Consider the following 15,487-nt stretch of genomic DNA (forward strand, 5'->3'; position numbering starts at 1 on the left):
AGAAAGCACTTCCCCACCTCTCTTAATTTATGTATTTATTATCTATTTATGATCAGCATGAACTCATAGATTCCTATTAAAAAAATAAACGAGTAGGTTATATGATATTCCTCCAATTATCCCAGAATTGACCAATGGGAACCCCTTCAAACTATATATTTTTTATATTCCCTCATCATTTTTTGAATATTTTCTCTGATTACTAGCACAAGATGTTCTAGGCTCATCTTGTGCTTTATTTGCTGTCAATCCAGGCATAGACATTTCTTCAAAGAGCTGTGTTCCTATTAGTGGGGATTGATACTTAGAAATGGAAATCTGGATGCTATGTAGAATATCCTTGTTTCTATGCCCTTTCAGCTGGCAGAGCTAGAAAATCACAGGTTTATACTGATATCAACAATTCCAGTCTATCCCCACATAGTGCTTCACCTTTATAATTCCGTTGTATCTCCTTTCTTCCATAATAAAAACTCAAGCTCCTACTCCAAAACAAAGTACACATTTACATATTTGATTGATTCAACAAAACAAACTCTTTTCAGAATATCAATCTATTATCTATTATTTATCTACCTATATTTCATCTATCTACCTACTGAAAGGTGTTCAAAGTTATTTGAAATTCTGTTTGAAGTCCTTTTATCCCCTTGCATTTAAAGTATTTAGTCAGCGGGGGCACGATGGCAGAGAAGTAAGAGACTGTTTTAACTGGTCCCTAAAATGAGTTAATTATCTACCAGAAGACTTTGAACACCCATGATCAGCCTGAGATGTAGGTTTATACACTTCTGGATCTCTACAGGGGCAGAAGATGCCCGTCAAGAGGTAAAGTAAGTGGGAATCGGGCTGATATTGGAGATAAACAGAAGGTGGAGGGAGCCACCAGAAGTGACCCATTGGAAAGTACTACCCCAATACAAGAATGCCTTGTGATTGGGACCCAGAATTAATTTGAACTCTGGCTAAAAGCACTCAAAAAGAGAAAACGATCTTAAGAGGCAAGTGGTAGAATCAGGTGGTTACGGACACAGGCCTAAGCTCACAGACCCAGGACAGCCACCACCAGAAACCACCAGTGCCAGAGAGAGTGCAGCAAAGTCTCCAGGGCATGGTCCCTGAGCCCCCAGCTTTCTGTGGCTTGCACCAGCGCTGGGCCAGGCACCCTCAGAGCTTGAGAAAGTCTGATGTGTACACCAGTCGGCGCTCTCTAGAACCACAGCCTTTTGCACTATGCATGTGCACTGCATGACAGGGTACTGAACCACACTCCCCTCCCCCACCCGAGAGTGTTTTGTATGGGCACTAGCCCATGGGTGCTAGGATCCGCCAAGAGTCGGAACACTCCCAGCCAGGGATTGAAAATCTTAGCACACTATCTCTGGTCAACCACCGTCCCAGCAAAGGCAGCCACTGGAAGCGGGCTCCCTGGACAAATAACACTCATGGTTTTAGTAGCTCGGGGGTGCAGAGATAAGCGGGGGTGCTTTGCATGACTCCTGAGATGGTGGCTGGGGGAGCACACTGCCTGTGGGAGGTTGAGTGGATTTTTCAGAGCATGAGTCTCTGTGTCCTCGACCACCCAGAGGGGAGCAGACTGAGACTTCTCTCTGAGAGGAGGTGTAGGTGCAGTTTGTTTTCCACTAAACCTCCCAAAAGCCTCAAAAAGCCACCAAAGAACAAAAACCTCCAGAGAACAAAAGCCTAAAAAACCAGTTTCAGCAGAGCCTTGTCCCTTGAAAGGGAGCAAGAGGACTTAACCCAAGCAAGACAGACTGAAAAACAATGCAGCAGGCCCCTCTCCCAGAAAGCCAGCAGAGACTGGCTTTGAGATTGAGAGGACAACCATAGGGTCCCCATAAAACTGTAAAACCCCAATATCAGGAGAAAAGAAGATATTAAGCTCCTGGTATTGCCCTAAAACCTGTACATTTCATACATACAACTTTTATTTTTAAATCGTTTTACTATTCTCATTCTTTTTAATTTTTTAACCTATTTAAATTATAGCTAGAGGTTCAATAAAACAAACTCCATAATGACTTTTTAACATAAACTTTTTTCATACATATACCTGTGTTTTTCTTTTGCTATTCAATTTTTTAATATACATATAGATATAAACTTCAAGGTAATCCTCTTTCCCTAATTAATGCTACCCCTATATATAAACCAGTTTTAATCTCCCTTTCTCTCTGGAAAGTTGAGTCCTTTATCAAAGATACCAAGATACACCCAGGAAGAATCAAAATAAACTTCCTCACCCACATTGAGAATTTATAACCACCCTCCCATCTTTTTCTTCTGTCAGTGTTTCTGTGTATTTGTTTTTGTTCTGGTATTATATAAATCTTATCCTTGGGGTTTATGTTGGCTGGGTTCTTTTTTTTTTTTCTTGTCATTTACTATTGTTGGCCTTTTAGTTTCTCCATTTTTGTTTGTATACCTTATAAATCTTACCTTTGGGGCCCATTCTGGTTGGGTCTTCTTTTTTTTTTTTTCTGTCTCTCTCTTTCTCTCTCTGTCTTTTCTTTTTTCTTTCTTTTTGGAGGTGACTTATGATTGCTTAGTAGCATTCCAAGGTGCAACTTGCCTGGATTGCAGTTGACATACTCATCTACACAACCCCTCAACCACCTCTCACCAAAAATATTCGGAGGAGGAAAGCCCAACAGAGGAAAAATTCAGAGACTGTGCCATCTCTATCAAAGCTATTGGATATGGACATAAACAGTAAGTTAAAAAGGGAATTCTGGGTAACAATTATCCAAGCAATGGCCAGGTTGGAGAAAACCTGGAATCGATTAGGGCAGAAGTGGAACCCACCCAGGAAGGTGTTAAAAATGCTATCAATGAGATCCAATCTAATCTAAATTCTCTAACAGTAAGGATAACCAAGACAGAAGATAGAATTAGTGATTTGGAGGACAAACTGATAGAGAAAAAGGATCAGGAGAAGGCCTGGAACAAATAGCTTGGAAGCCATGAAAACAGAACTAAGGAAATAAGTGATGCAATGAAACCTTCCAGCATCAGAACTATAGGGATCTCTGAGAGAGAGGAGAAAGAAAGAAGACTAGAAGATATAGTTGAACAGATTCTCCATGAAAATTTTCCCAGTCTGGAGAATGGAACCAGCGTTCATGTTCTAGAGGCAGAAAGGTCACCCCACAAGATCATAGAATCTAGAAAGACCTTGAGACACCTGACTATGAAAATGATGAATAATAATTTTACACATGAGTTCTTGAAAGCAGTTAGGGAGAAGAAATTCCTTATCTACAGAGGAAATTCCTTACCTACATTATTCCATCAGAATAATATCAGACCTGTCCACAAAAACCTGGCAAGCCAGAAAGGGCTGGCAAGACATATTCAGGGCACCAAAGGAGAATAACAGGCAGCCAAGAATACTTTATTCACCAACGCTGACATTCAGAATGGATGGAGAGATAAAGAGCTTCCAAGACTGGCAAGGGTGAAAAGAGAATGTCCACCAAGCTGGCACTACAAGAAATATTAAAGGAGGATCTATAAAAGAGGGAAAAAAAACAAGAATATTGTTGAACAGAAATCTATGGAGACAATCTATAGAAACAAAGACTTCGGGGCACCTGGGTGGCTCAGTGGGTTAAGGCCTCTGCCTTAGGCTCAGGTCATGATCCCAGAGTCCTGAGATCAAGCCCCACATCGAGCTCTCTGCTCTGCAGGGAGCCTGCTTCCTCCTCTCTCTCTGCCTGCCTCTCTGCCTAGTTGTGATTTCTCTCTGTCAAATAAATAAAATATTAAAAAAAAAAGAAACAAAGACTTCGCAGGTAACACAATGTCAATAAAAACATATCTCTCCATAAGCACTCTCAATGTGAATGGCATAAATGCGTCCATAAAATGCCACAGGGTTGCAGATTGGACAAAATGACAGGATCCATCCATATGTTGTTTACAAGACACCCATTTTGAACCTAAGGATACATTCAGACTGAAACTGAAGGGATGGAGAAGCTTCATTCATGCCAATGGGCCTCAAATGATGGCTGGGGTAGTGATTTTCATGTCAGATAACTTAGATTTTAAACTAAAGACTGTAGTAAGAGATACAGAAGGACACTGCATCATTCTTAAAGGGTCTATCCACCAAGAAGATCCAATGATTGTAAATATTTATGCACCCAATATGGGAGAAGCCAACTACATAAGACAACTGTTAATTAAGATAAAGAGTCATATTGATATGAATACATTAATAGTAGGGGGTCTTAACATGCCACTGTCAGTAATAGACAGATCATCCAAGCAGAACATCAATAAAGAAACAAGAACATTGAATGACACATTGAACCAGATGGACCTCGTAGATAAATACAGAACATTCCACCCTCAAACAGCAGAACACTCATTCTGCTGGAGTGCACATACAACTTTCTCCAGAATAGACCACATACTGGGTCACAAATCATGGCTCAACTGATACCAAAAGACTGAGATTATTCCATGCACATTCTCAGACCCCAATGTTTTGAAACTGAAACTAAAGCACAAGGAAAATTTTGGAAGGAATTCAAACACCTGGAAGCTAAAGACCACCTTGCTTAAGAATGTTTGTATCAGGGGCGCCTGGGTGGCTCAGTGGGTTGAGGCCTCTGCCTTCGGCTCAGGTCATGATCCCAGGGTCCTGGGATTGAGCCCCACATCAGGCTCTCTGCTCCGCAGGGAGCCTGCTTCCTCCTCTCTCGCTGTCTGCCTCTCTGCCTAGTTGTGATTTCTCTCTGTCAAATAAATTAAAAAAATTTTTTTTAAATTAAAAAAAAGAATGTTTGTATCAACCAGTAAATCAAAGAAGAACTTAAACAATTAATGTAAACCAATAAGAATGAAGACACATGGGTGCAAAACCTATGGGATACAGCAAAGGTGGTCCTAATGGGGAAATACATAGCCATCCAAGCTTCCCGCAAAATAACTGAAAAATCAATAATACACCAGCTCTCTTATACCTTAAAGAACTAGAGAATCAAAAACAAATTCAGCCAACCCCACACACAAGAAAGGAAATAATAAAAATTAGAGCAGAGATCAATGAGGTAGAAACTAGAGATACAGTAGCATCAACAAAAGTAGAAGCTGGTTTTTTGAAAGAATCAATAAGATCGATAAACCACTGGCCAAACTAATCCAAAAGAAAAGAGAGAGGACCCAAATTAATAAAATTATGAATGAAAAGGGAGAGATCATGACTAGCACCAAGAAAATAGAAATAATCATCAGAAGTTATTATCAACAGTTACATGCCAATAAGTTAAGCTACCTAGAGGAAATGGATGCAACCATGGAAACCAGAAATTTCCAAAACTGAATCAGGAAGAAACTGACAACCTGGGTAGTCCAATATCTAGTAACAAGATTGAAGCAGTGATCAAAAACCTCCCAAAAAACAAGAGCCCAGGACCTGACAGATAGAGAGAACATTCTTCAACTTCATAAAATCTATCTATGAAAAACCCACAGCAAATATCATCCTCAATGGGGAAAACCTGAGAGCCTTCCCTTTGAGATCAGGAACACGACAAGGATGCCCACTCTCACCACTTCTGTTCAACATAGTACTAGTCCTAGCAACAACAAGACAACAAAAAGAAATAGTCTATTCAAACTGGCAAAAAGAAGTCAAACTCTCTCTCTTCAGAGATGACATGATACTTTATATGAAAAACCCAAAAGAGTCCACCCCAAACTATTCGAACTCATACAGCAATTCAGTAATGTGGCAGGATACAATATCAATGCACAGAAATCAGTTGCTTTCTTATACACTAACAATGAAAATACAGAAAGGGAAATTAGAGAATCGATTCTGTTTGATATAGCACCAAGAATCATAGGATACCTGGGAATAAACCTAACTAAAGAGGTAAAGGATTTGTACTTGAGGAACTACAGAACACTCATGAAAGAAACTGAAAAAGACACAAAAAGATGGAAGACATCCCATGCTCTTGGATCAGAAGAATAAACATTGTTAAAATGTCTATACTGCCTAGAGCCATCTATACTTTCAATGCCATCCCGATCAAAATTCCATCGGCATTTTTCAAAGAGCTGGAAGAAACAATTCTAAAATTTGTATGGAACCAGAAGAGACCCCGCATTGCCATGTGAGAACCAGAAGAGAACCCGCATTGCCATGTGAGAGAAAAAAGAAAAAGAAAAAAAAGAGAGAGAGAGAGAAGAAGAAGAAAAAATGAATGAATGAAAGAACACAAAAAAAAAAGGAAGAAAGAAAGAAGAGAAAGAAAGAAAGAAAGAAAGAAGGAAGGAAGAAAGGAAAAGAAAGTTTTTACAGAAGGAATACATTCCTTCTCTTTATCATGGTTTTCTGTGCACAATCTTAGTTTGGCAATCACAATATCATCCATCAATTTCTTGATGAATAAAATGTGTCACTTATCAACACTTCCAGAAATGTTCTGATAATCATCAGGAAAATATTTGCCAGCTATTCAAATAAAGATAGATTACTTGGATGGAAAAGCAATCTGGCTTTCAATACCAGCATCTGGCCCACTTAGTAATATCTTCATCTCCCTGAAATCTCAAGATTAAAGTTCTCCTGAAGTGAAGTCTCAGGTGTTCATTTTATAGCCTAGCCCAGATTCCAGCTCTTCATTTCCCAGCCCAGGATGCTACAGAGAAGATTGTTCTCTAGTTTTCAGAGATCACTGGGCACTCTCACAAATAGATGTCTTTTCAACTAAGCATAAACTTCCAATTCTGTTAAATTTAACCCATCTCCCATTTAGTAAAACAATAAAAGATATCATATTTTATAACACTACAGTACATAGCCTCCACACAGGTTGTGAAAGAATTTATATAATGCTTTAATGAACTGGTTTATTTTTCATTCAAGATATGTGTAAGGAAACACCCATGTTTCTCCTTCCTCGAGCTGCAAAGAATACTTTTCTTAGACTTGATTTGAGTGTATCTGAAATGAAAACTTTACTTTTAAAAGGATTGGGAGCTCTTAGAAGGTTCTCAAATGTTTTCAATTTTATTTTCTCTTTTCAAAGCATGCCAGAGCATGATTTCCTAGACAATATATTTAGGAATAGCAGAAAAGGATAGGATCAAGTAAGCTATGGTCTTTGGCTATGGTATTTGGCTATTACTATAAAAAAATTGATTTTTAACTTTTTCCCTTCTCATCTCTTTATGACACTGGAACTCTCCTTCTATCAATGTGTCTCTTTTACAGATGATTGCCCCAATACCTATACACCTTATTAGTTGCTGACCCAATTTTTTGTAACTGTTTATATATTTTCAAATGTTACACAGATTACAGGAATCAACACTACATCCGCAAAAAGAATGAAAATATAGACTAAGATTTATTTTTGTGTTAGTATGTCTGCTTGGGGTAATATAATATTATTTAGACTTCAGTAAATTTCATTAGGACCCTGAGCTTACGATCAGTGTTGTTTTGTATAATTTAATACATACACCTATCTATTTCTTGAACTGATGTAAAAGGTGTGAGTAGTACTTGAGATTATGTTAGTTGATCAATTAGACATGCTTTTTGAAATGATATAGGATTTGCACTAGATCTAATTTTCATTAGACTTGGAAAGATTGGAGGAATCCAATTACCTTCCCTCTTGCCTGAGCTTGTAAGGACTAAATCTTAAGACTAATTTGTAACCTCCATGTGCTACAAATGCCTGAGGCATTAGTGAGAAACATAAGAAATCTTTTGTTCAGAGGTCCTCTAAGAGGTTTGGAAACAAGGGTGAGGCCATGAATCCAGGCTATGGGAGGCTGGGCACTGCCAGTTCTTCTCTGTTTTGCCTTAAAAAATGGTCAGGTACCAATGTCCCATGAAGAGAGCCAAGTGCTCATATGGCAGTAAAGAGAAAAAAACAAAACAAAACAAACAAGCAAACAAACAAACAAAACAGTGGCTATTCTTTAGTTTACATCTGCCCTGGAGTTAAGCACTTCTATGGTAAGTCATCTGTGCTGGCTATAGCTTGCATCAGAATTTCTGGAATAGTTCATAAATTAAACTGTAGCACATTCCTCCTTCATAGGTCCCCACCAAAGAATAACCTTCTGGAATATCCTTGCCTCTTAATATTTAAAATTGTCAAATATACCTACAGACAATGCAAAATACTGTTTCTGTAATTATCTGTGTAATTGGAGCCAAAATAATTAAAAAGTAATGTCCCTCATGGTTGCTGCTTTCTTAGATGAGGAAGAGGGAAAAATAAGAAATTAATTTCTTGTCCAAACTTATTCATTTTCCTATGGAAGGAATACTTTTAAAAACTCAATGAAAATTAATAATAGTTGCCCAAATAGACAACAATGTATGGGTATCATACCATTGTAAAAACAAAAATATTTAACTTACAAAGGATGAAGAAAATGTTAATAGCAAGAATCCCCACAGTAGAGGCACTTCATGAAATGTCTGACTCATAAGCCACCTTACATAGTTAGAACCACTTTCTTAGCAGTACAAAACATGCTGTTACTACCTTCAGAACCTTTAGAAAGTTTTCTTGGGGCAGGCACTACTAAGTTCCTCTCATTTATAAAACCACTCCTTATTTGTTTTTTTCCTTGCTCCCTCCCCACCTTCCTTCCTATTTTTTGTGCCCCCCCCCACACTCCAGGTGTATGAATTCCTGCTTATGAAATCATAAAATCAGTAATGAAGGAAACTAAATATAATAGCAGATACATAATGCATACTTACCTAAATTTGCATAAGTCCCAAAGAGGTGGAGCAGAAAGAAATGTTGCAGTTTAGAATTGTGGAAGAAGGTAATTGTCTCATCTTTTCAAGGACAGAAAACTTTAAAGATAATACTAAATCAACTACCACTTGTGCTGTTATTCTAGGATTTCATTAATAATACAGTTCTCTGCCTTTTCTTTCTATAGTAACTGATTTGAGTTTCTTGTTTTGTTTTGTAGCTCAATATTTCTCTCTCCTCAGTGGAATGTTGTTGGTGGTGTTGTTAATTAAGGGTTCAGTGTTATTTCACCATTTTTTTCATCCTTTCCATTTCATAGGAATTACTGAAAGGTAAGTCTGTGAGAGCCCAATGGAAGTGGAGGCCCATATAAATACCCGAAGCCAATTGTTTACAAACAATATAGCCTATATGGGAAAAAGAAAGATTTAGAGAGAGAGAGAGAGAGAGAGAGAGAGAGAGAGACTTTATTCCAAAAAGTTTTCTTTCAAATGTCATTAATCTCTGTTATCTCTGTTTATCATTCTGGGTGAATCCTTTAGTTGTGTGTGGTGTGTGTGTGTGTGAGAGAGAGAGAGAGAATAAATGTAGACAGATTCAAAATGTAGCACACCTCATTTTATTGTTGTGTTTTGCTTTATTGCACTTGGATAGTATATTTTTTGGTTTTGTTTTTTGTTTTTTGTTTTCAATTGAAGGTTGTAGCAAACTTGCATAAAACAAGTCTATCAGCACCATTTTTCCAACAGCATTATTCACTTTGCATCTATGTGTCACATTTTGGTAATTCTCACAAAATTTAAACTTCTTTATTACTATCATATTTATTATGGTGATCAGTGATCAGTGATTATGACTCAGATGATAGTTAGCAATTTTTAGCAATAAAGTATTTTTCATTAAGTTATGTACACTGTTTTTCTTTAAATTTTTGAAAGATTATTTATTTATTTATTTATTTGAGAGAGAGAGAGAGAGAGAACTAGCAGTGGGGAGGGGCAGAGAGAGCTAGAGACAAAGACTCAGACACCCTGCTGAGCAGGAAATCACATGTGGTGCTTGATCCCTGGACCCAGAGACCATGACCTTAGCTGAATTCAGACACTTTACCAACTGAGCCACCCAGGTGCCCCAAGGTTATATACAGTTTTTTAGACATGTTTTTTACACTTAATTGACTACAGTATAGTGTAAACCTATCCTTTATATGTACTGGGAAACCAGAAAATTCATTTGATTCACTTTAATTTGATATTTGTTTTATTGTGGTTGTCTGGAACCAAACTCACAATACCTTCAAAGAATACTTATACATATGCAACTAATATATGAGGGATAAATCTAACCATTAATATGTTAAAATAAGGCAACAACATAGTTCTTCATGGCTCTTAAGTGTATCCATTTTTCACAGAGGCTATAGATGATTGGGAACAACATTGACTACGGATACTATCATGCTATCATTAAAGACCACACGAGTCAAGAAGTGCACTGAGACCAGAATTCGACTGTGGTGGATTTCATACTTTCTTTCTATTCATTCAACCCCCTTTCCTAGAACTAAATGTTCTCATATTTAATCAAATTTCTGACCTGAACGAGAATTTCAATATAAATAAGTCTTCAGAAGAGTAATAAATTTGAAAAGGACTTACAAAGCCTTCTGTCATAAGGTCTCGAAACCTGAGACAATGTAAAAAGATCACTACTTTTTAAAATCACATAAATTTCCAATTAAATGACATAAAAAAGGATTCAGATCTTTCAATTTTATGAACAGAATTATGTACTGTATCTTTACAACTAAGGACTTTCCAAAAGTTTTGAAGAGTTTCAGGACAGGAACCCACTCACAATATGCCACTTTGGCATGTGGACTATTTTGAGGTGAAGACACTTGAGACCTTGTGGGCTCAAAAGAACTTTTGCTCCTCCCTTAACTACACAGAAAAATCTAAATTGGGGGTCTTTCCTAGAATAGGGTTATTAGCTGAGATAAATTTTATCAGAGGGACTCATCTATATGGTAGGACAGACATCTAATTACCAAACCTCTACACTTTTTTTTTTATTTAAGATTTCATTTATTTATTCTGACAGAGAAAGATCACAAGCAGGCAGAGAGGCAGGCAGAGAGAGAGGAGGAAGCAGGCTCCCTGCCGAGCAGAGAGCCCAATGCTGGACTCGATCCCAGGACCCTGAGATTATGACCTGAGCCTAAGGCAGCGGCTTAACTCACTGAGCCACCCAGGCGCCCCACCTCTACTCTTCTTATCACTCTGTGAAATGTATTCATTTCCTCTGAAATCCCAAGTCCCTACCCCCTTCTTCTTAGTTCACAATGATATCTATACCTCATTTTGCCTGACTGTGTTTGGAATTTCCATGTCAATATGGATTCCCTGTATGTACACCCATTAAACTGGATTTTTTTCCTGTTAATCTGTCTCATGTTAATTTGATTTTAGTCCAACTAGAAGGACATTTTAAGGGACAAGAATTCTTATCCAACAGTTTGCATAGTTGGAAGGATGACTTTAACTTACCGGACACTTCTCACCCTGGATACTGCTGCAGGTGAGAGATCCTTGGGACATCTGACATACAGCCAACAAAAGCTAAGAATTTTTACCCTACCAGCCTCCTGGAATTTCTATCTGCAGAGTCTAATGGAACAAGCATGGTGAGAGTGATTTTTCTTTCTTTCTAAATCTAGATTAGCAGGAGAAAATATTTGTAGAACTAGTTCCTTGGGCCTAGCAACTCTAATTAAATTTAGTAGAGTACTCTTTGGTTACAGATTTATTTCCAGAACATCCAAAGATGTTCTTTGTTTCCCTTTACCTGTGTCTTTTATGTTGTTTGTCATCTGTCACTGAGAGACATCTTGGAAGCCAAAGCTTCAAAATTGGTGGGCATGGGTCAAGAACTTAAAAGCTGTTAGAACACTCACCACCTCAAGAAGACTCCCATGATAGAATAAGTTGACTACAGAATGGATTATACTGACACTATGTCACCTTCTAAGCTCACGAAAACTGTTAATCAAGGTACAGTATAAAAAAAGAACACAAACAAAAATAAAAACAAACAAGCAAAAACACATAATCCCCAAACCCATGACATATTCTTCCTAGGTATCAGGATGGATCCAAAAGAATTAAAACCTTGATAAAACATTCATAATTTTCCTTTTGTCTATTCTTTGTCTTAAAATCTTGTTCTCCACCTTCTGGAGAGTGCACTTACCAGGGTGCACCTTGGTAACCAGTCAAAGATTGGAAATCCAAGTTTCTCTCCTGTCTACTGTGCCAGCTGCCAGAGGTGTGTATCATGAGAAGCTCCAGCCCATAAGAACCTTTGTCATCTTAACCTTTGTTACTCTTTAGTGCTAGAAAGTCTCATTCCAGATGTACCTGCTCATTTCACAGATAATGGGATTATGACTGGAGGCATTTCATTTGAGACCAAAGACACCATTTTCACTACATCATCCTTACTGCCTGTGCAAAAAAAGGCCTTTGCTTTCTTAGACTAATTTTGGGAGTAACTTATGGATCACCGGGGATGCATCATCTATGCCCTCTCTGGATGCCTCCTGAGTCTTTAGTTAAGCCCCTAAAAGGGTTATTGGTTTGAGTCACTATTAAGAGATCCTACTTGTCAATAGCCAGATGACAGATCCTTTAAATTGGCTCTGTTAACACACACACACTGAAGAGCTCTCAAAGGTCTTATTGGTATATTGGCTAGCCTTAGGGACTTCCTTGACAAGGTAAAAGAAGTCAGACTTAAAACAAAAAGAAATATTCCATTCAATGTAAATTCCCCTTCTTAAAATCGGGCTAATGTGCTTGATTTAGCTTCCCTTTTCCTACAATATTTACAAAGATCATGCTGGCCTAATCTCTAGGTTCAAAGTATACAGGCAGTTAATGTAAATGCTGAAAGCCAGAAAATGAATTTAACAAAAGCACTCAAGACTGATAACCACGCTCACTTGCTTCTACCTTCTAGGGCTCTGTCTAGCCTCAGGCACACCTATACAATGTCCTTTGAAAGAATATTCTAGAGCTCCCATAACAAATAATTTTTGTCTCCTGGACATCAGAGGAATTTTAAGGATTTTTAAAAATTAACTAATTAATTAATAATTAATTAATCTGACAGAGAGAGCCAGAGAACACAAGATGGGGGGGATGGCAGTGAGAGAAGGAGAAGCAGGGTCCTTTCCAAACAAGAAGCCCAATGTGGAGCTCAATCCAAGGACCCTGGGATCATGATCTGAGCCTAAGTCAGGCACTTAACCAAGTGAGCCACCCATATACCCCTAACATCAGAGCTTGAAGCCTTATTACCTCTACATTCAAAAATTATTTGATTATATTCATAACCTTCCCTTCTGAGGAAATAGATGACCAAAATTTCTCTAAGCCCTCCTGGAAATAATCTACAAAAGGTCAATATTCAGGGTTAATAGAAGCTAAGGTTAGATTATACACCCAGAAAGAAAGCTTTTGTTAAAATCCTTCATACAGACTTCATAAAGACCTAAGTCTTTTGGTTCCCATTTTAGTTAAATTTTTTTTCCTGATATAAAGAAGTAAATTTAGTTAAAAATATGAGTCAGTCCTTTGATATTCAGGTTGCCATTGAATTCTTTGGAGAGTAACCATGTTATGCCCGATATTTCGCACCTGAGAGACCACCAAGGAGCCAAGCACCAATGCAGTCACACGAGGGTTTCTTTGACAAGCTTAAGCTTGGGCCCAAGTATACCCAATGCAGCGGTGTAGGGACTTGGACCCTGGACCAGATTACAGTTAGAGTTTTTAAAGGCAGAGTATGGGTGGACTTGCAGTGGGTGAGGACAAAGGGGATTAGGGATGGCATAAGTCTCTAAGGAATCTTGGAGGCAAGGTCTCCAGGACCTAGAGGGGCTAACTGTTGTCTGGAGAATAGGTTATTCATTACCAATAATAAAAATCTTCTTGTGAGACCCTTTAGATGTATATCAATGGGCCATATGCTCGGGAATGATTCTCAACACTATCTTGGAGGTTTAGAGATAAAGTTTCCTAAAGGAATTGTTAAAGTAGACTTACAGGATTCTGGTTGGACCTGTCGGGATAGGGGGTCAGTCAGGCTAGGATTGTCCTTAGCAAAACCTCAAGGTGAAGGCAGTTAAGTTCCCAGGAGAGAGCCACTCTGTTTCAAGGGCTTGAGGAACTGAGTTATTTGCCTCTGGAAATTGTGCTATTGTGAAAATAGCTTCTTTGTTGTAAATCTTCAGGACATTGGTAAACCAAGGGAGACTCCTATCTTGCAGGATTGTAATCTCTGCAAGTTAACTATTTGTTTCTCTTTTAGGGCAGTCAGGGGTGCCTGAGGAATGTACTACCGAGGGCAGGGGAGCAGGTGGAGATGGGGTGCAAGGTGCCAGCTTTTGCTTTGCCAAGATGGCTGTACTTATGCTAAAGCTAAACCTGAGGTGGGATGGCCTTACTTTTCTCGGCCTCCACATTTCCCCCTGAACAATTCTGACCCTTAAATCTTTAAGGTTGTTGAAGGTGGAAGGTCTCATCTTCTGTAACTTCTTCCTGCTGAGTAGGGGCGTAGAGTTGTCCCTACCTACTCAGGTCAGCATTGATCAGTTGGGGAATATATAGGGGAATTATGACAGACAGGGGCAGCTGAGTCCAGGGGTTTAAATCAATCATTAAAGGAGAGAGGGACTGTTTAAAGTGCTAACCTGCATAGGTCAGAACCCAAGAGATATTTTGTGATAATCTGGAACATCAAGATGGCTGCACTTATGTAAGGGCTAGACTTGAGGTGGGTACAGCCTTGTTTTTCTTGGCCTTCACATTCCCCCTCTCAGAGGCACCTAAGGTAGGACCCAATCATGGGTCCAAGCTGGCCTCAGTAACAAAGTCCAGTGGTTGGTATTGCTGTCTGAGTACCATGAGTTGAACTGTACTGACTCTGTCTAATGCAGGGCCCAAAGGTAAAGAGAAGAAGGGGGATAGTGAGGGTTACTTTTCATTCCCCGCACTGGTGTAAGAAGAGGGCATAGTATAAGTAACATTAGTGGGGTACGTGAGAATGGCACAGTCTTAGCTTTAGGGGATTGTCCTTGTCAGGCTGAATTTTTCCATTCTGGAACAAAGTCCTTGAGAACAGTGTGTGGGTCAGCTGGCCGGACGTGGGTGTAGTGGACCCAGGGAGTAATCCCGTCGACCTTGAGAGTGGCAGTAGTCAGGATCATGATGTAGAGTCCCTTCCAGCCAGGCTCCAAGTTTTCCTGCCATCTCATGTTCAGCAGAAAAAGCCTCTACCCAGCCTGAAAAGGTATCTACAAAAACTAGCATATACTGGGGCGCCTGGGTGGCTCAGTGGTTTAGGCCGCTGCCTTCGGCTCGGGTCATGATCTCAGGGTCCTGGGATCGAGTCCCACGTCAGGCTCTCTGCTCTAAAGGGAGCCTGCTTCCCTCTCACTCTCTCTGCCTGCCTCTCTGCCTACTTGTGATCTCTCTCTGATAAATAAATAAAATCTTAAAAAAAAAACCTAGCATATACTTGTGCCCATATTCTCCCGGTTTCATCTCTGTAAAATCTATTTCCCAATAAATTCCTGGTTCCTTACCTCTTTCTCGTTTCCCTCTTTCCATTCTAGTTCCTCCCTCATTTACCGCCTGACATTGAGCACATCT

The sequence above is a fragment of the Meles meles genome, chromosome X (assembly GCF_922984935.1).
Source record: "Meles meles chromosome X, mMelMel3.1 paternal haplotype, whole genome shotgun sequence".
Classification (NCBI taxonomy): domain Eukaryota; kingdom Metazoa; phylum Chordata; class Mammalia; order Carnivora; family Mustelidae; genus Meles; species Meles meles.